Source organism: Ursus americanus, chromosome X (assembly GCF_024610735.1).
Source record: "Ursus americanus isolate L20-20 chromosome X, mUrsAme1.1.p, whole genome shotgun sequence".
NCBI lineage: Eukaryota > Metazoa > Chordata > Mammalia > Carnivora > Ursidae > Ursus > Ursus americanus.
This window is the reverse complement of record NC_142164.1, coordinates 116,564,463-116,589,485: the sequence shown is the minus strand read 5'-3', so window position 1 is coordinate 116,589,485 and position 25,023 is coordinate 116,564,463. Positions and strand designations below refer to the sequence as shown.

Here is a 25,023-nt window from a genome sequence, read left to right as displayed (position 1 = left end):
GGAACCTGCTGCTAACCTACAGGGCTCGGTGTCTTTGCTTATATGCTAATGGTCTGCAGGGAGGTTAGCCTTTAGCAAACTGTAGATGATCCAACGTAAAGTACCGTTTGGGTTATTCTGAAGTAATCACTGCCTTAGAAAAATCACATGCTAAAAAAAATCTTAACTTAAAAATCTAAAACTTTTAGAGTAGCAGAGTCACACAACTTAGATGAGCAGCAAAAGCACTTGGTAGCAATCTATAAGTAATCACACCTCCCTCCCAGGACACGCTCTCTCCTCTGACCCCCACCGAATGGGCAAGAAAAACGTTAACTCCGTATCCATCCAATCCAGAGCAAAGCAGAGTCCTATCTAATAATCTATGCCAGAGGTTCCCAAGGCGTGGTTCCCAGCACCCCCTGGGAGCATGTGGGAAATGCAGAGTCTCGGACCCCACCCCAGACCTGCTGAATCAGAAACCCCAGGGGTGGGGCCCTGCAGTCTACATTTTGCAAGGCCTCCAGGTAATTCTCATGCATGCTCAAGGCTGAGAATCACTGATGAGACAAGCCCTTCAGGTAAGCGAAGGCACATTAGATAGCATGTTCCTACCTCTGATTTTCTCTCCTCTTAGTGTGTGTGTATAGGAAAAGTCTGGAGGCTTTGGGGATCTTACATCACCAAATGAAGGGCCAGATCCATGGGTGTCTGTCCTCTGCCCTCCACTGTTCCAAGTGGTATCTCTCATCCACCTGGTCTTGCTTTCTCAGCAGACATTTGAAGCTCAAATATGACTTAGAGCACCAGTTGGCAAATTTTGTCAGCAAAAGGCCAGAGAGTAAACAGTTTCAGCTTTGACAGCCATATAGTCTTGGTCACAACAACTCAATTCTGTGTTGCACTGCAAAAGGAACGACAGACAATATGTGAATGAATGAGCGTGGCTGTGTTCCAACAAAACTCTATTTATAAAAACAGGTAATGGACCAATGTGGCTCACACGCTGTAGTGTGCTGAACCCTGAGTTAGAGTAACATGAGCTGCTGTAAGAAATAAGCCTACATATCTTGATAGCGTCTTGGAAGTTTACTCTTGTTCCTGTAACAATCCAACACAATCCAGTATTTCTAGTTGTCAGAAGAGTTTCCTCCAAGGATGATCTGGACACCCCACCCCGGATCCAGTCCCCTTCTTGCTCCACTCTCCCTCACCTCTTCCCAAAGGGACACTTACAGCCCATCCACAGGGATTAGTCACTACACCCCACCTCGAGGCAAAACAGTCTGAAGATGGAAACCCACCTCCAGCAACATCTCCACACTACGGAAGGGGAAGCATGGATTTTGGTGAATATGTAGTCATTCCTTTCACAAGGTGAAACAGGGTGGTGGGCAGAGGAAGATAAGATGTTATGGAAGAGCTTTTATAAGATGAATTTGATGTGCACGTTTGTAGAGACAGAAGAAAGCAAATCAATTTACAGGAACCAACAAATAAGTATAGAACCGGAGAGGAAAAAGCACCACTTGGGGGCCTTCAGTTCTTATTGATAGGTAGGCAAGGGGGTTGAGGAAAAAGAAGTATAGGACATGTGCTCAGAGAATAAGATGTAGGAGCCTGCAATTTCCATTCCATTAACATCAAGCCTGAGTACCAGTGGTACTAAGATGAAGTGGAAAAGGCCAAGCAATAGGAGGTCAAGATTTCAGAGGCTGAGACTAGAGGGGTATTGCCTTTCCGAGCAAGCCTGTGACAAAATCCCGTTTAACTAATGAAGTAGGTTGTCCGGTTTTAGTCATGGCTACAGCGTCTTACCACTCGCCAAGATTAGCATCAAGGGGACTGGACAGGTCCACCATGCGTAACACATACAATACCACAGGCCAATTCATACATTTTCTTAGACTGCCATTGCTTTTCATTGGAATAGCTGCACAGTTAAACTCTCAGTCTTTCAGAAGGTACCAAAATGTATCAAGGTTATACGATCCAACAGTTGTGATCCTTGGTATTCTCTCAAATGAGCTGAAGAATCATGTCCATACTAAACCATGCACACAATGCTTATAGCAGCTTTATTCATAACTGCCAAAACTTGGGAGACACCAAGGTGTCCTTCAGTAGGTGAATGGGTAAATAAACTGTGGTACATCCAGACAATGGAATGTTACTCCATGCCCAAAACAAATTAGATATCAAGTCATGAAAAGCCATGGAGGATCCTTACATGCATATCACAAAGTGAAAGAAGCCAGTATGAAAAGGCCATATCCAACTCTAGGACACTCTGAAAAAGGAAAAACTATGGAGACAGTAAAAAGATCAGTGGTTGCCAAGGGTTGGAGGGGAAAGAGAGGGATGAACAGGCAAAGCACAGAGGACTTTTAGGGCAACGTAGGAGAGTATTAGTGAAAATATTCTGTATGACCGTAATATGCATACGTCTCATTACACATTTGTGCAAACCCACAGAATGTACAACATCAAGGGTGAACCGTAATGTAAACACTATGGACTTCAGTGTAGACTGTCAGTGTAGACTCATCGATTCTAATCAATGTTCTACCCTGGAGATACTGGTAATGCGGGGGGTTAAGCATGAGTGTGGGAAGGGCATATATGAGAAATGTCTGTAATACTGCTGTGAACCTAAAACTGCTCTAAATATAAAAAGTCTATTAAATGTGTGTGTGTGTATCAGTCTTTTCCATCATTTATCAACATGCACGTAATTTTTTTTATCTCTCATGTAAAGTGGTCACTGTAAGACACTGTGGCCTGAGGGAAGGTAGGTAAAGTCCCAAACTGAGGTGAGGGGAGGCTGGGGAGCACTAAGATGGACCCCATTTGCCTCCATCTCTGCCTGAAGTAAAACCTGCACCAGATACTGGCGTCAACATACTAATCAGCTTTACAGGAAGCTGGATTCGGCGTCTATAGAGAAGTGAGATGGCCTGTAAACAGACACTCCTTTTCAGACCTTCCCATCTGGAATCTTGGTACAGTTCTATATACCAAAGGCCTTTGCCAAATGAGACTCTGGATGCATGACAAGTTGTATTTTGAAAAAAATCTTACTTGAATTGCACAAGTTCAAATAAACCAGTAATAAGCCAAATAGTCTGTCTCTTGGAGAGGTGGAGAGACAGAAGGGTCAGGAAGGGAAATCATAAAATAAACAAATCACCGCTATGAAAATTTATATGGATCACCCCACCTCTAAAATGAGAGCTCAAAATAGAAATGCTTACTCCTTAACACTGGTTATTATAACAAGATGTGTCTATTTCGTGAGTTTGCTGGATACCGTTATCCAGCCATGCCGTGTATTTTTCCATGATAGATTTGAAACATCCAGGGTTTCATTTGTTGCCTCCTCCTACACACCAGATACGTGAGAGAAAATCTCATTTAGATGATGTTTTGTCTAGAGCGGCTTCATAATAAGGCAGATGCAGAGGGTGCAGTTTCAAACACTCACATCCAAACGCACAGAGCTCATTACCTGTAACTGGGGAAACAAGACAGAGATGGATCCCATTCGTGTTCACGCAGGATACAAGCAGAAAGTTCCACTGGCTTAGCCAGAGCATGCTGAGCAATGTTCCTCCCTGCCAGCACTGCCCCGGGTACCACCAGGAGCTGGGTAGGTGGCCAGGCAGGGGCTGCGGAAGCAGCCTAACCACCCTGCACAGTGCCATCCTCAGACATGCCAACCTGGGGCAGTTGGAGATGACAAGCACAATGACCACGCAGCTGCAGGGTCCACACAGTGCAGAAAGTCCCAGCCGGAGCAGAGAAACTAACACGTGATCCTTCACAGGAGACAGTACCTGCCATTCCCAGGGGGCCAAAAAAACCAACCAACCAACCAACACAAACAAAAACTCATTTTCCCTTCACTTTTTGTTTCTCAGCTTTTCATTAAAAGTGCTCTCTGTTTCAGAGACATAATTACTGACAAAATTCAACACACTTTAGAACAGTGTTCAAAAGAGAGAAGACAGCCCAAACAGATTTCGGCTTTTGTAAATTCTGAGTTTTCTCAAAAATAACTCACACAATTTGGACAGGGTAGATTTTTTTTTGTAGTCTTTGACTATAAAGCACAATCCCATTTTGCTGACAGTGGACATATATGAATATTTTCAAATTTATAAAGGTTATATGTACATAAGAAAGTAGAGGGGCACCCAGCTGCCTCAGTTGCTAGTGTGTGTGACTCTTGATCTTGGGGTTGCAAGTTCAAGCCCCACGATGGGTGTGCAGATTACTTAAAAAGAAAAGAAAGAAGGGGGGGAGGGAGAGAAGGAGGGAGGGGAGTGCATTCTTTTTCTCTCCATTTAATTTAATTAATTATTTATTTTTTAATCTGTCTAGGCAGATATCCTTTCTCCTCCTGATTTTTTATTTTTTATTATTATTAACATATACTGTATTATTTGTTTCAGGGGTACAGGTCTGTGATTTACCAGTCTTACACAATACGCAGTGCTCACCACAACACATACCCTGCCCAATGTCCATCACCCAGCCACCCCATCCGTCCCACCCCGCCTCCATTCCAGCATCATTCAGTTTGTTTCCTGAGATTAAGAGTCTCTTATGGTTTGTCTCCCTCTCTGGTTTCTTCTTGTTTCCTTTTTTCCCTCTCTTCCCCTATGATACTCTGCCTTGTTTCTCAAATTCCACATATCAGTGAGATCATATGATAACTGTCTTTCTCTGACTGACTTATTTCACTTAGCATAATACCCTCTAGTTTCATCCATGCCCATTGCAAATGGTAAGATTTTTTTTTTTTTTTTTACAGCTGCATTCTTGAATACTATCAAAATTTGATTTCAGGAGTGCCTGGCTGGCTCTGTTGGTAGAGCATGTAACTCCTGATCTCAGGGTTGTGAGTTCAAGACCCACATCGGGCGTACAGCTTACTTTAAAAAAAAAATCTGATTTCTTTTTAAACAATTAAGGAATCTTCCTGCCTGGTCAATTTTTTCAAGGTGCTTCCTAATTGTGCTTCTCCTTCCCTGTCTATAAAATTTGAAGCCAACAAAAACTAACCCTGGAAGAAAATTCTAGGTGAAATTTAAAGCAAAATAACATGAAAAAACTTCATAGTCATTAGCTAATACAGAGATAGACAAAAAAAATAACAGTTGGAAAAAACACAAATCAGGAAAAATGCTTAGTTCTCTTACAAAGGAATCACATTCTGGATAATATTTATCAACAATGCCACCATATTATTCTTCATCTTAAAACTATGTGCACAACACCTCCACTGCCATTGTACTAGTTTCCCAGGACTGCTGTAACAAAGTAGCACAAACTAAATGTCTTACACACACACACAGAAATTTACTCTTTCCCATTTCTGGAGGTCAGGAGTCCAAGATCAAGGTGTTGACAAGGTTAGTTCTGCCACCAAGTCTCAGCCTCATGCATAAGGGTCTCCCACAAACGGCTGCTTTGGTTCTGCCACTCCACCCCTTTTTACTCCAAATCCCTCTTTGCATTTCCACTGCACTGAGCCTTTGTCCAAGCTACTCCTGGACTTGAAATTCTTTTTTTTTTTTTTAAGATTTTATTTATTTATTCGACAAAGATAGAGACAGCCAGCGAGAGAGGAAACACAAGCAGGGGGAGTGGGAGAGGAAGAAGCAGGCTCATAGCAGAGGAGCCTGATGTGGGGCTCGATCCCATAACGCCAGGATCACGTCCTGAGCCGAAGGCAGATGCTTAACCGCTGTGCCACCCAGGCGACCCTGGACTTGAAATTCTTGACTCTTTTTCACCTCCTAAAATCCTTCAAGGGGTCAGTTCAATGCTCGGTCCTCTGAGGAGACCTTTGGCACCCACCTCCCCGAGATTCTCTCCTTTTCAGCTCTCTGCTCTTTTTACCTCCAAGCAGCACTAGATGACTTGTGTTATGGCTACCATCCGTCTTCCTGACCACAACGGAAGTGCCCTCAGGCCACAGCTCTGTAACCCCATAAAATGGAGTTCACACGGAGCACTCCAGAAAATACCTACTAGCTAACTGAACAAAGCAACAGATGAATGTTGCCGTGAAGAGTCTAATGTGGTTACTAAGCTCACTCAAATAATGACACTTTCTAAGAAAAACATTCATGATTTTTTTCCCTCAGTTCTTGGTCTATGCACTGAGGGAGGATTCAGCAGGACAAATCAGCAGATTAACGAAAATAGCCAATTGATATCCAAACGGAAAGGACCACACCCCTTACAACAACTATGGATCTGAAACTACGCATTTTTAGGAAAGCTGTATTCTGGAGTGTGTGTTATCAACAGGTGTTTCCATGACAATACAAGCTCACGTGACAACAACCAGAGCATAGTTGGAGGAAAAATGTCAAAACATGACAGGATACACCTAGAATTCCTTTGATACTAAAGAGGTTTTAGCAAGTTCTTGGAATCTATAAATATCGCCAATCTTTGAAACGTTGGATGGGAAGACAGTCATCCCACACTTTTCCTGCTGCTCTCTGCCTGCAGTGCCCTACCTAGTCTTGCCGGTCTTGCAAAATCTGCAACGTTTCAAACTGCAGCTTCTTTCCAATGCCATCCAGCCTGGAGGATCACCTGCCCTGCCCGAAACAATTTTCTGATGCTTAAAAGCTACTCCGTTAATTCACTGCTTCTAATTCTCAGATGTCTTGTTCATGTATTTCTGTAGCAAATGCCTCAACTTGATCTCAAGCTCCTTGAAGACAGAGACTACAACATGGGTCTTCATATCGCCGCAGAATTTGTCATGCATCTGTATCACTCCTTACTCTGAAATGTTTCCAACTTCAGCTAAAAGTAAAAAGTAGGAGCCTGAAGTTTTCAACACCGTTGAAATCTCTCCCTGCCCCCACAGGCTTAAAGGACTGTTGAGCAAATTACACTGTAAATCTGAGACAGGAGAGCCATTTCTCCACTGCCTAGCAGAAGTAGCTAGTCCCGGTCAACAGCACTGAAGACAAAAAACACTATGAAATGCGCAGGCTGAAATTTGCCACTAAAGCAAAGCAAAGCTTTCCAATGACAAAGTTACTTTAAAATCCTGTTTTTATTTCTGACATGTAATTATTACTATATAAGCTGGGCTGAGTGAATTTACACTTTTTTTGAAATACAGTCAAGAAAAATTACAACTGTAATATTAACTGTAAATATTTGGAAGGATTAGGGGTGTCAAGCATTCTACTCTAGCACAATGCACTGAAAAATTGGTTGTACTAGTTACTGCACTCAAATGTGAAGACATTTATTATTCTTTTGTGTATATATATATGTATATATGTATTACAAAGTACATGTGTGTGTTGTGTGTGTATATATACATGTATACACATACACAAACACATACTTTGGTTGTTTTCCTTATTTCAGATCAATTTTATTGCTTGGATTATTGGAGTTTGGGCAGTGGCTTCACTTCCCACCTTGATAAAATCCCACCCTTATAAAAGTTGTAAGTCTGGGGCACCTGGGTGGCTCATTCGTTAAGCGTCTACCTTCGGCTCAGGGCGTGATCCCAGAGTCCTGGGATCGAGCCCCACATCAGACTCCTTCACTGGGAGCCTGCTTCTTCCTCTCCCACTCCCCCTGCTTGTGTTCCCTCTCTTGCTGGCTGTCTCTCTCTCTCTGTCAAATAAATAAATAAAATCTTAAAAAAAAAAAAAAAGTTGTAAGTCTTTGAGAAATTCCAGCTAGGCTTTCCATAGTTGGACCCCTTACTCCCACAGTTTTAAAAGTGTTTTTGGTGGGTTTGTTTTTAATATTTGGAGTTGTCTCTGTCCTCACGTTCCTTCTATTGGATCCAGTTCCCCCTCCTCCACCACCTTACAGAGTGAGTAGCCAAGCCAGTCAGGGTTTATCCATCCTTGTTGCACGGTTCATGGCCTTCCAGAAAAGATGTCCACATATTTAGAGTTTAGCCATAAGATAAATGAAAAATGCTAGTGACGATTGGTGACAATTTCAGATTTACACCGAGAAGCCCACAGTGTCTTGCTGGTATAACAAGGTAAAGTTAAAAAGAACAAGGAATACCACGAGGCAATACAAAAGACAGCCATGAATACATTAAGGGTGCAAGAAATGAAGAAGTCCTCCGAAGGAGAAGGACCATGTCTGATGAAGGAGGAGGTTATGTTTAGGCAGGCAACCTTGAAATTAAGAGAGTCAACTATGTATAATGTATACCTTACCACATATAATGTAACCTTTCCTAGCATCAGTGGGAACTCAAATTATCCCTGATTTTTATCATAACCATCATTCCTGACTTCAATGCTTTCCATTAGAGAGGTATGGTGAACCCAAGTTACAAAATCAAGAATGCTTCCCTCAAAATTCATCTGGCTTTACATGGCTTCCCCAGGTCTCTCTAGACTGGAGACATGCACTGGTTTATATGGTACACAAATATCTTGATGTGGCTTTTTCCCCCAGATGCACAGTCAACCTTCCCTTTTAGCTGAATCTCACCTGAAGGCTTCTGTGGCATGAGGAGATAGCATTTCCCATGCCCTGGATGCTTCAGCAGCCCAGCTCCTTTCCAAGAGCCTCCCACCAAGGAAAATGCAGGAGCAATGCAGAAGAGCCAGCTTCTGGTGCAGGAGCTCCATCTCCAAGCTCAGCCTCCTGTTCCACCAGGGTCAAGTTCCCTGGTTCTCCGACTCATTTGGGCTCCATGTTACATCTCCCCCAGATCACTTCCTGTGCCATTTGCTGACAAGCCATTTTGGACCAGTCTCAGCACATCCTAGGCAGGAGTCTGGCATCTGCCCCCCTCCCCCCAGAGCATCGCCTGTCACCACCACAGCTGAGGGGCACTTACTGTCCTGCCAGCCCAGCCCAACAAGCCCTGCCACTGGGGCCAATTCCAAGACAGATGGGAAGAGACACTGTGCAGCTGCCCATGGAGAAATCATCTCGGCTTTCAGCCTGGAGTGATCGGCAGCCGGCATGCTCATCCTTTCAGACTTCAGCTTCTGTATGCTCTGATGAGCTCTTACAGCAGATAAGCCCTGTGGTTTGGAGAAAAACAGTATGACAGCAACACACACACACACACACACACACACACACACACACACACACACACTTCTCTTTCCAGCTAACTTCCAGAAAAGTACAGAAGCCCTCTGGGTCCCAGAAATGATGAATGTGTATTTATGTCCCATTTCAATAGGCTGACCTTCCATGTGATTCTGACTTCTAATAGCTTTAGGATAATAGGGAGAAATTTCAAACTCTACCCTTAGCAGGAAGGTAGCCAGCTCCACTCTGGGGCACAGAGGTGTGTCTCTGAAGTCCGGTCCATCTTCAAAGAGATCCTGAGAAGAAATCACTCTTGATCCCCTGTAACCTGACACTACACATGGCTGTGTTCACAGTTCCCTTTGTTCCTAGAAACCCCAGGATTCCTGAATAAACAGTTGAAGAGTTTCTGTCACAGTAGATCATTTATCATTTGTAGCAATTTAGAATACCTAAAGTCAGCTTTAGAAAATAATTTTGCTTCATTTTTGAATTTGAATATTAAAGTGGCAAACCTTTGAGGAATCTCCTCAAATCACTAACTTCAAAATCGTCTTGTATCTTTCAAAAAAAAATCACTCCATTAACTATACAAACAAACATGCAGGGTTTACACAGATGTCGACAGCACCACTATTCACAATAGCCAAAAGGTGGAAACAACCCAATGTCTAGTAAAGGATGACTGGATACTCATACAAATTATAAATACACCCAATACAAATTGCAGTGTGTATATATACAGAATATTATCCAGCCACAGAAATGAGCGAAATACTGATACGTGCTGCAGTGTGGATGAACATCGATGCTCAGGGAGAGAAGCCAGACACACAAGGATAAATATTGTGTGGTTCCATTTACGTGAAAGACCCAGAAGACGCAAATCCAGAGACAGAAAGTAGACTGGTAGTTGCCAGAGCTGAAGCGAGGGGGAAACGTAGAGCCACAGTATTCAATTTTGGAGCGATGAAAATGTTTTGGAACTAGATGAAGAAGATGGTGGTACAACCTTGTGATTATACCAAATGCCACTGTTCACTTTAAAATGATTAATTTTGGGGCGCCTGGGTAGCGCAGTCATTAAGCGGCTGCCTTCGGCTCAGGGCGTGTTCCCGGCGTTCCGGGATCGAGTCCCACATCGGGCTCCTCCGCTGGGAGCCTGCTTCTTCCTCTCCCACTCCCCTGCTGTGTTCCCTCTCTCGCTGGCTGTCTCTCTGTCACATAAATAAATAAAAAATCTTAAAAAAATAAATAAATAAAATAAAATGATTAGTTTTGGGGCTCCTGGGTGGCTCAGTCAGTTAAGCATCTCCCTTTTGCTCAGGTCGTGATCCCAGGCTCCTGGGATCGAGCCCCACGTCGGGCTCCCTGCTCAGCTGGGAGCCTGCTTCTCCCTCTCCTCCCTGCTTGTGCTCTCTCTCGCTATCTCTGTCACTATCTCTGTCTCTCTCTCTCTCAAATAAACAAAATTTTTTAAAATAGATAAATAAAATGATTAGTTTTATTTTATGTGAATTTCACCTCATTTTTTTTAATTCATGATTTAAAAGGTATAAAACAGATTTTGCTACATTATTTTTGTTCTAAGAGAATTTATGTTTTCTTTTTTGGGAGAAACTGTTCAACACACCTAAAAAATCTTATGCTGTGCCACCTTTTTAAATGTCTTTCAGAGGATTCTAAGAATAAGTGGTTCTAAGGGGGGAAAGATCCCTACCCTATGGATCTAACACCCAACAGGCAAAAATGGTTACTGTTTACCTAAAATCAAATACAGGAAACAGATTAAGACGCACAGGTCGGGGTGCCTGCCTCAGTCGGTTAAGTGTCTGTGCCTTCGGCTCAGGTCATGATCTCAGGGTCCTGGGACTGAGTCCCACATTGGGCTCCCTGCTCAGCTTCTCCCTCTCCCTCTGCTGCTCCCCCTGCTTGTACTCTCTCTATGTCAAACAAATAAAAAAAAAAAAAATGCACAGGTGGGCCATTATAGGTGGATTAAAGCAAAGGGATTGAAGTTTTACCAGGTAAAGAAAATATGAAAGTATAGTTCCAGGCCACTGAAAATAGAGTCTGTGAAGACCACCAGCATCAGCATTACCTGAGAACTTCCTAGAAATGCAGGCTCTCAGCCCCACCCAGAACTACAGGATCAAAATCTGCCTTTTAGCATAATCCCCATGCATTTCCATTATCCAGAAGCAGTCCACAGCCCCTGTCCATGATGTTGTGTTATTTTTTTTATTATGTTTTCATTTTAACTCCAGTTAGTTAATATACAATGTGACATTCGTTTCAGGTGTACAATATAGTGATTCAACACTTCCATACAACACCCAGTGCTCAGCATGACAAGTGCCCTCCTTCACTCCCATCACCTGTTTCACCCATCCCCCCACCTGGTCACCATCAGTGTGTTCTCTGTAATTAAGAGTCTGTTTCTTAGTTGTCTCTGTTCGTTTGTTTCTTAAATTCCACATATAATTGAAATAATATGGTATTTTTCTTTCTCTGACTGACTTATTTCGCTTAGCATTATACCCTTGAGATCCACCCATGTTGTTACAAATGGCAAGATTTCATTGTTTTTGATAGCCAAATTAGCTATCAAGCTGCTATCAAGCAGCCCGAGTGCCCATTGACTGATGAATGAATAGATAAGATGTGGTATAGATATACAATGGAATATTATTCAGAAGTTGTGTTATTTTTGCATTCAACAAAAAGGCCTCTATGTCCTCCAAAAGGTGTCTTCACAGAGCTGGCAGCACCCAGCTCCTCCCTTCCCTCCAAGCCACCTAAAATAGTTCTATGCTGCACCACCACCCCCAGCCAGCCCCTACAAGAGGCAAGATTCTGTCAAGGAGAGCTACACAACCTAGGGACCCGCACAGAATTTTCTAACCTAATCTTTACCAACCAACCAAGATTTTCTTCTCCCTAGAAGCACTTCTTTCTTTTTCAGCTATCTTCCACCACTGATAAACAGACCAGTCAGTTCTACTTCAGACATCTCTTCCTCACAATTCTCACAGGCAGAGTTAAAAGGATCTCCTGATGGATTGGGGTAGACTGGAGGGAAAGACAGACAGAAGGCTTCAGGGCCCTCACTATGAGAAGGACGGCATTTCCATGCTGACATGGAAAAAGCAGTAGGAAAGGCAAGTCTGGTAGAGAACACCCAGGACAGGAAGCAATGCTAGAATTAGTTATGTGTGCTGCCCTACAAGAGTTTCCACTCATGGAAACTGCACCTGTGCCCTCTCTCACAGCAGGCTCTATGTATTCTGACAAATGGATCCCAGCACTACTATGCATGCATGTGCAAACCCATACATGTGGGAGTGTGCAACTGGATTATTGCATTAGAAGACCCTTGGGGCTGCTTTTGGTAGCAGGGACTCTGAATGCTTTGTGCTGAGTGTCAGGTGCATATAGTGAGACAAATGCTTAGCCGCTCTGCAATCACATGATCTGACACGCAAGAAGATTACCCATAATCTTGTGTTCCTCACATCAGGAAGTAAATCAACTGGCATCTGGAAAAACAAAGTGCTACATCTTGAGAAAAAACAAAGCAAAACTCAGCTCCTGCTTCAGTAGAATAGATGCAATAATCATGTGTATGTGTATATGCGTATATATTATGAAATTATAATATATATACACCTATATTATGAAATATTACATATAATTATGTAACATGTAGTCATACATTTATATACAAATTATACATCATCTATAAAATATATATCTTTGTGTTTGTTAAAATTTTATAATTTTAATAACTATATTGCATATAACAGTTACAGAATTCTATTCATTTTACTATAAGATATGTTAATCATCTACATTTATACATATTCTATAATACACATTATATAATATAGAACAGAATTATATACCTTATATAATTTTGTCTATATTTTATGTAACATTCATTACATTTGATAATAATATATAATACATATTATAGAATATATATACAATCTGTATGATCATTAATGTATTTTACTAATATGTACAATAGCCTTAAAAACTACCAAACCATAACATGTATATAGGTCCCAAATTAATTCATGACCCATCACAGCCAGTCTGCCCTCTTAAGCTCCAGCTAATGTGGAGCTGTCCTCAGTGGACATTATGACCTCATTCTTAAACCGGCTCACATTCCTCACCTGCCCTCATCGTCCCCTTTAGCTCATGAAACATGCACCCACCATCCATTTTTACATCCTTTAAATGTATTTTCTGTGCTATTAGTCATCCATTAACTTGAACGTTTAAAAAGATGCAAGTAAGGAAGATCGGTAGGAGAAGAAAGGGAAGAAGGGGGCATAAAAAGAAGGGGGAATGAACCATGAGAGACTATGGACTCTGGGAAACAAACTGAGGGCTTTAAAGGGGAGAGGGGTGGGGCATCAGGATAGGCCGGTGATGGGTATTAAAGAGGGCACGTATTGCATGGTGCACTGGGTGTTATACACAAGTTATGAATCATGGAACTTTACATGAAAAACTTGGGATGTACTGTATGGTGACTAACATAATAAAAAATTATTTAAAAAAAGTAAAAGATGCAAGGAAAACTGGACAGAAAATTCATCTTAGCACCATGAATGGCTCTCAAAGACAGAACCCATATAGAAGAGAGATGATCAACTAGCAGATGAGGACTGGGGCACAGACCACTAGATGAGCTGGCTCAGGGAGGTCCCAGAAAGCGACCATGAGGAACCAGCCAGAGGTCTGGAGTAGGGGAACGATTTTGGATGACCAGACACATACAAGACCAAGTGTGAGTGAATGGTCACTAAAATAGGAATGGTTTCTATACAGGCACCATTTTGTCAAGTATCTCCTATCTCCATAAGCTGAACATGTATTCGTCAGGGTAGGATAACTGTTGTCACAAACAGTCCTTCTGGTTCAGCACAATAAATATTTCTCTGTTGCCCGCACAACATTCCAATGCACAAGTTTCTGCTCTGACAGCGGTGCTGTGCACCTCTCCTTGTTCCTTCTTGTGAATCTTCCAAATTCTGGGGCTATAAAGAACTCGCCTTCCAGATACACCAAGGGAAAAAGGGGACATGGAGCATTGCACATGAGGCTATTTGGAGCTAGGACTGCAGGTGACATGTGTCACTTCAGCCATATTCCCCTGGGCAGAACTCTGGCACAGGGCCACCCCACATGCCAGGGAAACAAGGAAATGTGGCCTAGCTGAGCACTCAGGAGGAAAACCAGCTAGGGACCACAAAGACGGGTAGATCATGTAGAAAATAGTCCTGGAGTAAAGACCTTTTAAGACATGGTTTGACCAGTTGAGGAATATCTTTAGAACTACCACCATCCTCTTAACCTTGGGCTTAAATTATAAACAACAAAAATAATAATTAGGTTGGGGGGATAAACTAAAACCAGCGAAATGCATGCTAGGAAATATATGATGAACTGGAATTAACTACTCTATACACGTAGTGTTAGCTGTCCATCCCATCAATGACAAAAAGAGAGAAGAAAACCACAGCTCCAAGTGCCTAGGCAAGTATGCCTGATTTGATTTCGAGTCAGACCCGCTGTCTTTTACTGTCCTGCTTCTCCCAGCATTGTCCTTATTGCCAGGGGTTGGCCAACTACAGCCCACAGTAACATCCTGTTAACTACCTGTTTTGGTATGGTCCAAAAGCTAAAAATGGTTTTTACCAAAAATAAATAAATTTTAAAAATGCTTTTACATTTTTCAAATGGCTGAACAAAATCAAAAGAACCATAAAACATCAAGGCCCATTAAAATTAAATGAAACTGGAACTTCACTGTCCATACATGAAGCGTTACAGGAACACAGCCACATTCATCTGTTTAGATGTTGTCTGTAGCTGCTTTCATACTACAACAGCAGAGTTGAAACCTTACAACAGACTGTATGGCTCACAAAGCTGAAAATATTTACTATCTGGCCCTTTACAGTAAAAGTTTACCCACCCCTGGTCGAAGCCAAGCTGGCTACTTTCTGCTGTCAAAAACTGTTGTCAAATACACAATGTTTTCACTTCGCGCGATGCAGTATGTTCAGTGATCAAGCTTTTCAGTGTTTCTGCCGAAACCAAGTAACAGGTTGGCAATTCTTCATCTACTCCCCTTGCTTTTGCTGCGTCAATCCATACTACACAGGAAGCTTAGAATACGGAGCAGCTACAGCGCGCAGAGACGGCAGGAAGCCCCCTCTGCTTTTCTATGCATGAACTGGGAAGATTTTGCTATAACTAAAAAGTTTTAAGCAGAAGAAGAAATGCTCAGGCCTCTGAATAATCTGGAAGATTTCCCACCCTTTCTTCCAAGCTCTGTCCTCCATGACTATTTTCTACGTCTCATTTATAAACACCACTGCTCCCAGCTATAGCAGCTGGGATTCAAAACGACTTCCTCTGCCGGTGATTTATCATCACACTATTTTATACACACCCTACATCAGCTTCCTAGGGCTGCCATAACAAAGTCAAAGCCAGCATTACTCAAGTCTGTCTGAATTCAAAGCCCAAAATAATTCCCACTAGCCCATCTTTCCAGCACTTTCTCTACCCTAGGATAATGGCCATGAAGCCATTTATTCCCCCTCGTCCCTCCCCCACCACTATACAGAGATCAACTGGTTCTATCCTACATTTTCTCATCTATGGGTCCTTTTCCTCCACCCAAACAAACTGTCTACTTTCCTCTTCGGTGTTCATCACATCCAGACTCTGATTCCTAAACTCAACTTTGTTTCTCCTTTACTCTTATTTACAGTTGACATAACTAGACTGAGCAATACTGCAACTAATAAAAACTATTAATACATATTTACATCTGCTAAAGTTTCATAATTTATCATATTTTTTTCTTACTGGTTTCAACCCACAGCCTGCCCAGCAAACTCCTCCAGCTGGCCAGACTCCTGGACTTGCTTCTGCAGCAGCACCATTATGGCCCCTTGTAGGCCTCTACAACTTCGCCAGGCTGCTTGGCAACTCAACTTCCCATATCAAATTAGTTATATAACCATGCTTCAGGCAACTTCTGTTGTTATTGGTAAGTGACTATAATTGGATGAAGCCACATACTTTTCATGAATGTTAGGTCATTTTTGCTCCTCCAGCCACAATTTACAAGGGGCCTACCGGAAACTAATCTCTCAGTTTTGCAAGTTTCCACAATACCATACGTCAATGGGCCATTACTTCATATAAACAGTAAATAAAATCCTCAAAGCGGCAAGGTATTCCCCCCAAATTTATTATTATATTATTATTATTATTAAATAAATACACTACCGCACCTCACCCCCTGCGAAGTCATGAGCCAACTCCTATTAACTAAAATTACAAATTCTATTATAAAGTGATTACTCCTTTCCGGAAGGAAGAGAAAAAAAGGCAACATTAGCTGCTAAAATTCAGAAACTGGAAGTAATGCAAACAGCTACCAAATGGTCGTCAGGTAAAAACAAAGACCAAACATTCGTAATTTAGCCAAGATCCTAATCCACATTAACTCATAACAATGAATTAATGGCACAGATGGTTGTCATGGTGACCTCATTTTGGCTTTAAGAATCTAGATATCAGATGACGCGTATGAGACATGACGTTGAAATAATGAACAGGGGGCATGCTTTAGATTCCTGGCATCTCTGACCTTCTTAAATTTAAACTACCTTTTAAATCCATCTGAAAATATTCAAGATAGCACTCACGCCTCCTGATTTATGCTAACAATTTGATTGTCTTTCCCTTCTCTTAGCAAAGCTAACCACATTTGAATATCCTGAACGATTTAACCACCTCAACAGATTTCTGATCAAAGCAAGTGTGAAATAATTTTCCCAGCTTTGTACAGCAAAATTCTTTATGCAAGTAAGTCAACAATACGGAGAGGAGATAATGCAATTCAAAGGGCGTGAAGACAGGGCTTATAGAAGAGGCATTTGCTAATATTATCATGTGAAATTGTTTCTTTTGTTTTCTTAAATCTCAGCTGGGAGGCAGCAGCAACTGAAACAATGTTCTCCCAGTGTAGCACCGTATTTAAGATGCTTCAGAGAATGAAATTATTTTCTAATCATGAAATCCACTAGACTGTGGAACAGCCTAAGAACAGCATGCCAGCAGTTTTGGGTCATTTTGAAGTTAACACACTGGGGAGTCTGGGGTGCCCTGCATTAACTCACCTGAGGCCACTGCTGGAACTAAAGCAAGTGAGCAGTCCTGGGATGTGAGAGAGAACACAGGAGCCCTGCTTCCTGGCCTCCCGGTTTAGCAGTTAATGCAGATAGAACAGCTGAGGAGCTTGCCAAATCAGGCAGGTGACACATGCTGGGGAAGAGTAGGGAAAGTATACCTGCAAAATGTTCTAAGCCTGGACTCTCAAAAGAAAGGTGCTGATCATGAATAATTATAACCCTGACTTTACCCTGCAGTATATTGCAAGACTTTTACCCCGATGGTGGAGAGGTGAAGCACTGGTAATCAAATGAACAGGCCATCTAGATACCCGACTGCATATCTTTCACTCAAGTGTGAGTTACCTATGTTTTTCCTCTTCTCAACTCTGTGTTACCAGGTTGGGATCATAGCATGGGAGGAAAGAAAGAAGCCTTCAGGGTCTGCAAAGGGTGCAGAGTTCGACTTCGAGCCACAGATCCCAACTTTAGCCCAACAGGAATTGACAGGGCCTGAAGGGCTCTTCAGACACAGAGGGCAGCCCCACCTGATTCAATGTTCATTTCTAACAACCTCCCCTCCCCTTCCCATCTATCCAGAACCAGCATTTAATTAAATCAGCCACGGGGAAGGTCTGCGATCCTGATTACAAGCTCACCTTTAGATGCTACCTTTTGATTCATGCTCTCTGGTGTTTTGTTGCTACACATTTTCTTTAATACCTGTCTGATTACTACACATTTGAGATTCAGATAGGAGGGAAGCTGCCTAGGTTAGAATCTCAGCTTCCTGGTTACTGTGTGGCGTGGACGAAGTCTCTTAACTTCTCGGAGGTTCAGTGAATGGAGAGAACCTTAGTAAGGACATCAAGGCGGGCTCAGAATGACATGGAGAGAAGCTCAATAAGGACATCATGGGGGCTAAGAATGAAGTGTGAAGGTGCAAGCAGAGCAAGCCTGGTGTACGAAGCATCCAAGAAATGTGGAGGCTTTTATTCTCATCTTTACCAGCCTGTAATATGACTCATACACACAACCAACCCCAATAAATTGACCTCAGTGGATTGTAATTCCTTAAGGCACTCAAATCAGCCTCTGCTGCGTTTCCATAACTCCATCCCAGCCAGATACGTAGTTCAGAGCCTACTTGGTTCAGATGATACTAAGCAGAAGTAGAGAGAATATTACGCTTTTATGTTTAAAAGAAAGACTTAGTAAGAAATTGAAAAAAAAGTATGGGAATAAATAGAAGAAAAGCTTAAGAAGTAAATGTTACGTCTGTAGGAAAAACATTGTTATGTATTGAGGTAAATACTATACCACATTTTCACCTGATGGCGTGAGGGTTGCCTAGAAGAAACTGGGATTTATAACAATTTGATTATTTTTTAAAGGACGTAGGAAGAGAAAGAACGACAGAGGTAGAAGGAGGAAGGGAGAGAGAGAGGAAAGGAGAGAGGGCACAAGGCGAGAAAGAAAGGGAAAGAAGAAAGGAAAGGAAATGAGGGGAAACAAAGGAAAAAGAAAAAATATCTTAAAGCATTAGTTGGTGTTTATTTACAGGCCACACAGACTGTGGTGGTGTGGAGCAGTGATGTTTTGTTCGATGCACCAATATGCTGTTGTTCCCACAGCCTCAATACCAATCTGAGATCCAAGGGCCTGGAGACACATGGGCCCAGGAGCACCTCCACGCTGGGGGCCGCTGCCCTTCCCAGGAGCCCTGGACAGGTTTCTCCCGCTGCCCTTCCCAGGAGCCCTGGACATCTTCTGTTAGCTGAGCCCTACTCCCTGGTCTCCAGGCAACAGACACCTCCCATCTAGAGCAGGGACATGACTGCTCCCAGGACTGCTACTCCTATTCTATGGAGTTAGGTTTAAATAACCTCTCTCTTCCAGAATCAGTATGCTCCTCCTGACCCATTAACTGTGAAGCTGCAATCTAGTATTTGGAGACTCAAAATCCTTTCTGATTACATACAAACATTACATTGAAAAGCAACAGTGGGAAAAGAAACAAAAACCAAAGTACAAGAGAGGTTACCACAGGTTATGTGTTGTGACTAAACATAAACACAAAAACACAGATGCATGCACGTACATGTATATGCACATACATGTATACACACCACGTATGTGCATCTACATGCGTGCTGCACAGCTACGTACATGCATGCAGTCACACAAGTATACACACATGCATGCACGCACACACACATACACACACAGGCACACTGTTAAATTAAACAAGGAAGCCATTAGACGGAGTTGGCTCAGATGGCCTAGCAGTCTGAGTAAGCAAAACAAAATCTCAGCCTGCAAATACCTCAAAGTTACAATATCAAAACCTAAGAACAACCAATCACAAACAGCCAAGTAGGCTTGAAGCAGTAGCCAATCAATAATTTCCTTGCTTTGCTTCAGCTTTTTCTTTATAAAAGTCTCTCCCTGAGCACCTGTCAGTGGAGCTCTCCTAACTATTTCCAGCTTGGCTACACCTCATTTTACTCAAATAAACCCTTAAAATTTTTAACATCTCTCAGTTTAATTTTTAAACACACACGTGCAAATTTGGATACATGTACACACAGATATATACACCCACACATATTAATGTGGTAAACTCTTCCTCAACAACTAAGAAACTGAATGAACTGTACATGTCAAAGGCTTCTTGCAAGGCAGAGGTCACTGTTTAAAAGACTTTAAACTCGGTTCTCCAGTATCCTCCTGTCACTGATGACTGCCCTGCAATGAGCCACTGGAGGGTGGGGGAGGGGAGGGACGGGGACACGTCACATGTTCTCTCATCACAGTGACAGCCTGGCCTTCTCATGCTCCTAGGAAGCACAAGGAAGCTTTCCATAACCAAAGAGTGAGTCACAGAAAATTGGTGGCCACTGAATCTTCTGTATCTTCCACTACCATGCCGACCATAAGTTAGCATATAAATCCAAACCTCCTGCATTCCAAGGTTTGCTACTGGACCAAAGGGAACAGTCCTGCTCTCCCTGAGCCAAAACTAGAACAATTAAACAAAATTAGATCAGTTCAGAGAACAAAGACCTCCTCTCCTCCTCTCTGCTCTTTACACCAGGAACCAGCTCCCCCTGCAAGTAGGCAGGTACCCAGGTGGGGTCCAGGTGTGGGGAGGAGTGGGAAGGATGAGCAGAGTACAGTCTATTACCTTATTCCCCATCTGCAGACTGGAGTCAGCGCCACGGGAGGTAAGCAAAGAATTCATCATTAAAGGGCTGCAGGATGCCTGAGGGGATCAAAACCCTCGGGAGCACACCGCCTTGCTCCTCTCCCTTCAAGTCTTTACTCTTATGTAAATGTATTCCCAAAGCAAAGGCCGCTGTGCTTTCCGTTAAAGGACACCAGTGAAGCTGCTTGCAGTCTTCAGCTGCCCGGGTGCTTCTGCAAACATCTTTAGCATCCCTATTAAAACCTGTATCTGCAGGGGTCCAAACAGAAGGACACTGGGAGTGAGGCCGGGTACCCTGGGAGACAGCTGAGCAGGACTTCAGAAGGGCTTCTCTTGCTGATTTCTGTCAGACCATTTTTTTTTTTAAGACTATTTATTTGAAAGAGAGTGAGCGAGAGACAGAACATGAGCAGAGGAACGGGGATAAGCAGACTCTCCACAGAGCAGGGAGCCCGACATGGGGCTCTATCCCAGGACCCTGGGGTCATGACCTGAGCCAAAGGCAGTCACTTAACCTAATGAGCCACCCAGGCGCCCCTCTATCAGACAATTCTAAGTAATCGGACAAACCAGCTTGTAAACTAAACCTAATTTTCAGAGTAAAAGTTGAAAGTGAGGAAGATTTTCTTTTTGTTTCTTGGTATGGTTTTAAGCCAATGAGACAATGAGAGAGCTATGTCCATGTGCTTCTGGTGTCCAACATCCATCATTCTGTTAAGTGTCCAGTTGATTTTAACCACCATTTTTGTTCGACATCTTCAAAAATTAACAAGATGGGGGCGCCTGGGTGGCTCAGTCGTTAAGCGTCTGCCTTCGGCTCAGGGCGTGATCCCGGCGTTCTGGGATCGAGCCCCACATCAGGCTCCTCCGCTGGGAGCCTGCTTCTTCCTCTCCCACTCCCCCTGCTTGTGTTCCCTCTCTCGCTGGCTGTCTCTATCTCTGTCGGATAAATAAATAAAATCTTTAAAAAATAAATAAATAACAAGATGAACCTTAGAGATGTTCATTATTAAATCGTAAGTCAACATATGGAAGCATTGCATTTTCAAAATCGTGTGTGTGTGTGTGTGTGTGTGTGTGTGTAAAATCCTTTGGGGCAACACACTGTTTCTATACTTTCTCATTTCAGGGATAATAGGGAAGATAACATTTCACTTTCCTCTTGTCTGCCCAAGGAACAATTCACTATATTACTAGCTGTACAAGGTAAAAATTTACAGTAACATTGGTGTAGTAAATGACCCCATTTTGTTTTAATCATATTAAGTGAATCTGCCAGCTAAGACATTGTGATTGGATTAGCTTAAATATCATTTGAGGTTCATCAGGCTCCATTTCTACTTGCAACACACCATGTGCTATTTGACCTGTCCCTTACAACCACAGTCGGGTTTAATAATGCAATTACTTAATTCAGTGCAATCAATATATCACAATCAGGACAAAATTAGAACAGGATGGAGAAGGCAGCAATGATGTATCTCACTGAACCGCCACAATTACCTTCTATCTCCCACCTCACAAAGGTGCGCACAGTTGCAGGTTAGTAACATGCCCAGGGCCCCATGGAGCCAGACCAGATGCTTGGCCACTCAACCTGCCTCATATATATACATATATATAGCAAATCTTTCACTGTAGCAGCTGAAAACATAAAATTTCTCACCTAACACCTGTATCTCTGCATTTTGGTTCCCGGGAAGGGCTTTAGTAGTATATCATTGCCAAGTATAAAGGAAACAAATCTCACCTTCAAAAGTACACAGCAGAATGAATGAGACAGAATACTCAATTCCTGCAGTCTCCATGACTGCTCCCCAAAACAGCAGCCCGTTGCACCCCTCCAGAGTCTCAGATAAAGTCAGTGGGGAAAACGTTTTGCTCCTTGATACTTCCTAGAGCTAACTTTCCCAATTTTTTAAATTTGACTACATTTTTTATATCAACTCCATCTTACAATATTAGTTTGCCTTTTTTCCTTGAGTTCTCACACCACCGTGATGTTTTCAAATTAGTAAGTACTGAAAAGTACTTAAGTACTCAAGAAGTACTGAGAAGTACTTATTCAGGTCCCAGATGGGAAATATTATAGGAGCACTTTCATAGCACAAACATCATCATAGCCCAGCAAAAGGGCGGGTGGCTTTGCAGGAACTTAGGTATTAGCTTCCTGTTGCTCTCTAACAAACTGCATGAAAACTTATTGTAAAGCAATAATGACCATTATGTATCACACTTTCTATAGACCAGGGATTTGGGAACAGCCTACCTGGGTAGTTCTGGCACAGGGTTTCCCGTGAGGTTGCCATCAAGATGTCCGCTGGGCCTGTGGTCATCTAAAGGCTTGATGGGGGTGAGGAAGATCCAATTTCAAGGCAGGGTGTGGACAGAGCTAGCATTTGGTGATAGCTGTTGTCAGGAGGCCTCGGTTCTTCACCACAAAGAGGTCTTCATGAGACTGCAACTGTGTTCATGGCACAGGACAACTGTCTTCTCCGGAGCGAGTGATCCAAGAGAGAGCAAGGCACAGGGGCAATGCCTCCTATGACCTATCCTCCAAAGTAACAAGACCCCATCACTTCCATAATAGTCTATCAATGAGTCATAATACTGTACTGGTCAGTCCTCAGCAAAGTGGAGAAAACTGCGCAAGATGTGACTATCAAGAGGGAAGAATTACTGAGCGCCATCTCCGCGGCTGACCATCCCATGCCTTCCCAGTAAACAGTGAGAGAATTGCGAGAAATGCGTGGTCGTGCTGGAACCTTGACGGAAAAAGTAAGGTCAAGACTGAGTCTTGGGAGACGCCTGGGTGGTGCAGTCGTTAAGCGTCTGCCTTCGGCTCAGGGCATGATCCCGGCGTTCTGGGATCGAGCCCCACATCGGGCTTCTCGGCTGGGAGCCTGCTTCTTCCTCTCCCACTCCCCCTGCTTGTGTTCCCTCTCTCGCTGGCTGTCTCTGTCAAATAAATAAATAAATAAATAAATAAATAAATAAATAAATAAATAAATAAATAAATAAATAAATAAATAAATAAATAAATAAAATCTTTAAAAAAAAAAAAAAAGACTGAGTCTTGGGCTTAGAAACTGGCTCTCCGTGTACCAGAACAACCACCAGCACAAATCTGGACATCCGAAGGTGCATGGCAGAGTCCACGTGAGAGAACGATGATAGGACAGATCAAAGGCCATCCAATCCTTCAATCAATGGCTGAGACAGCTAGAGATCCCAAGCCAGAGACGCGCTTGGAGTCAAACAGCAGTATTGCCATTCCAAATGGGGCACTCGGCTTGGGGCAAGATTGCAGGCAGCAGCTGGGGAGAGTCCACCCTTGAGAAAGGAACGGGCTTCAGGGTAGGTCTCCGGGCTGTCCAGAGCATGAGAAGGCCTAACAGGAACCCAGACTCCCAGCGGAGGCTAACGTTGCGCTCAAGGGCTCCGCAGGTGCAATGAGCCCTCCCCGGAACGTGGGCTACAAAGCAAGGAACACCTGCACAAATTCCACAGCCCATTCCTGCGCGGACGCAAGCTTTCAGTCACGGAAAGCTCTAGATGCAGGTTTTAAAACAAGAAAGCAAGCCAGCGCCCGCCAGCCTGTTCCCGGAGTGCATCCAGCCACCCGCACACGGAAGTGAAACCAGCAGCCTGCCCTCAGGCGACGCCCCTCCACAGCCACCACGCCACGGGCAGCGGCTCGGGGCGGCAGTGGCGCCCGGAAAAGCCAGTTCTGTGAGTGTCTCCAAAGCTAGGTATTTACAGCCTCCTCTCTCGGATGCAGGTCTGGAAAGTTGGGGCGCACCACGTGAGACTGCAGCGCTCCGCCCCTCAGGGGGGAGCGCCAGGTTGGAGGGCTGCGGCTACCCAGAGTCCCCTCCTTCCGGGCCCATCTCCCCGCAGTGCTTCCCCCGCGTCCAGGGGCGTCGGCGGACGCGGCTCCCCCTGGCGACGGGGTTGCCGTGAGGGCGAGGAACGGCAGTGAAGCCCGAGAGCAGCGCCGCCTTCTGAAGCGCAAGCCGCTCCGAAGCAATGACGGAGCTTGCAGGCGCTGAGGCTGCTGGGAGATGAGGCGAGGCAGGCCCGCCCCACCGCTGAGGCTGCTGGGAGATGAAGCGCGCCCGCCCCACCGCTGAGGCTGCCGGAAGCTGAGGGGGATGCGCCCAGGTACCACCACCTGCTGGTTCCTGGACGCACCTGGAGCGGGAGGCTTGCTACCTGGGCTGATGGAGACTTACTGTTTCTCCCGTCACCGCCATCGGCCTGGTTGGCGTTCACCGAAGGGCGGCCGGTTCTGGAATTCCCGGGGACTCGCACTGGTTTGGGCCACACGGTCGCTGTCATTCAAGGCATGGTATCTGTGTTCGAGACAGAGGTAGAGGGAAGAGATTAGCGTGCACATCCTCTATCCCCTTCATCAAGAAAGCAAAAACTCTCCTTGGAAGCGCCTAGGACATGTGCATGCATGGCTAATTGCCCAAAGAGAGGGAAGACCAGCCTCAACTACAAGAGAGGTGAACAATGGACAAGGGAGAAAGAAGACAAGGGCGACATCAGGATTCACCA

The 25,023-nt window shown here is 43.7% G+C and overlaps 1 long non-coding RNA gene across 1 annotated transcript in view; it reads right to left on the bottom strand.

The window, feature by feature from the left end:
• Positions 1-23,747, bottom strand: part of LOC123802749 (uncharacterized) — a 476,053-nt gene extending 452,306 nt beyond the window's left edge. The window contains exon 1 of the long non-coding RNA XR_006782632.2: positions 22,730-23,747. This is a non-coding gene — a long non-coding RNA (uncharacterized LOC123802749). The remainder of the gene's footprint in view (positions 1-22,729) is intronic.
• Between the last annotated feature and the right edge of the window lie 1,276 nt (positions 23,748-25,023).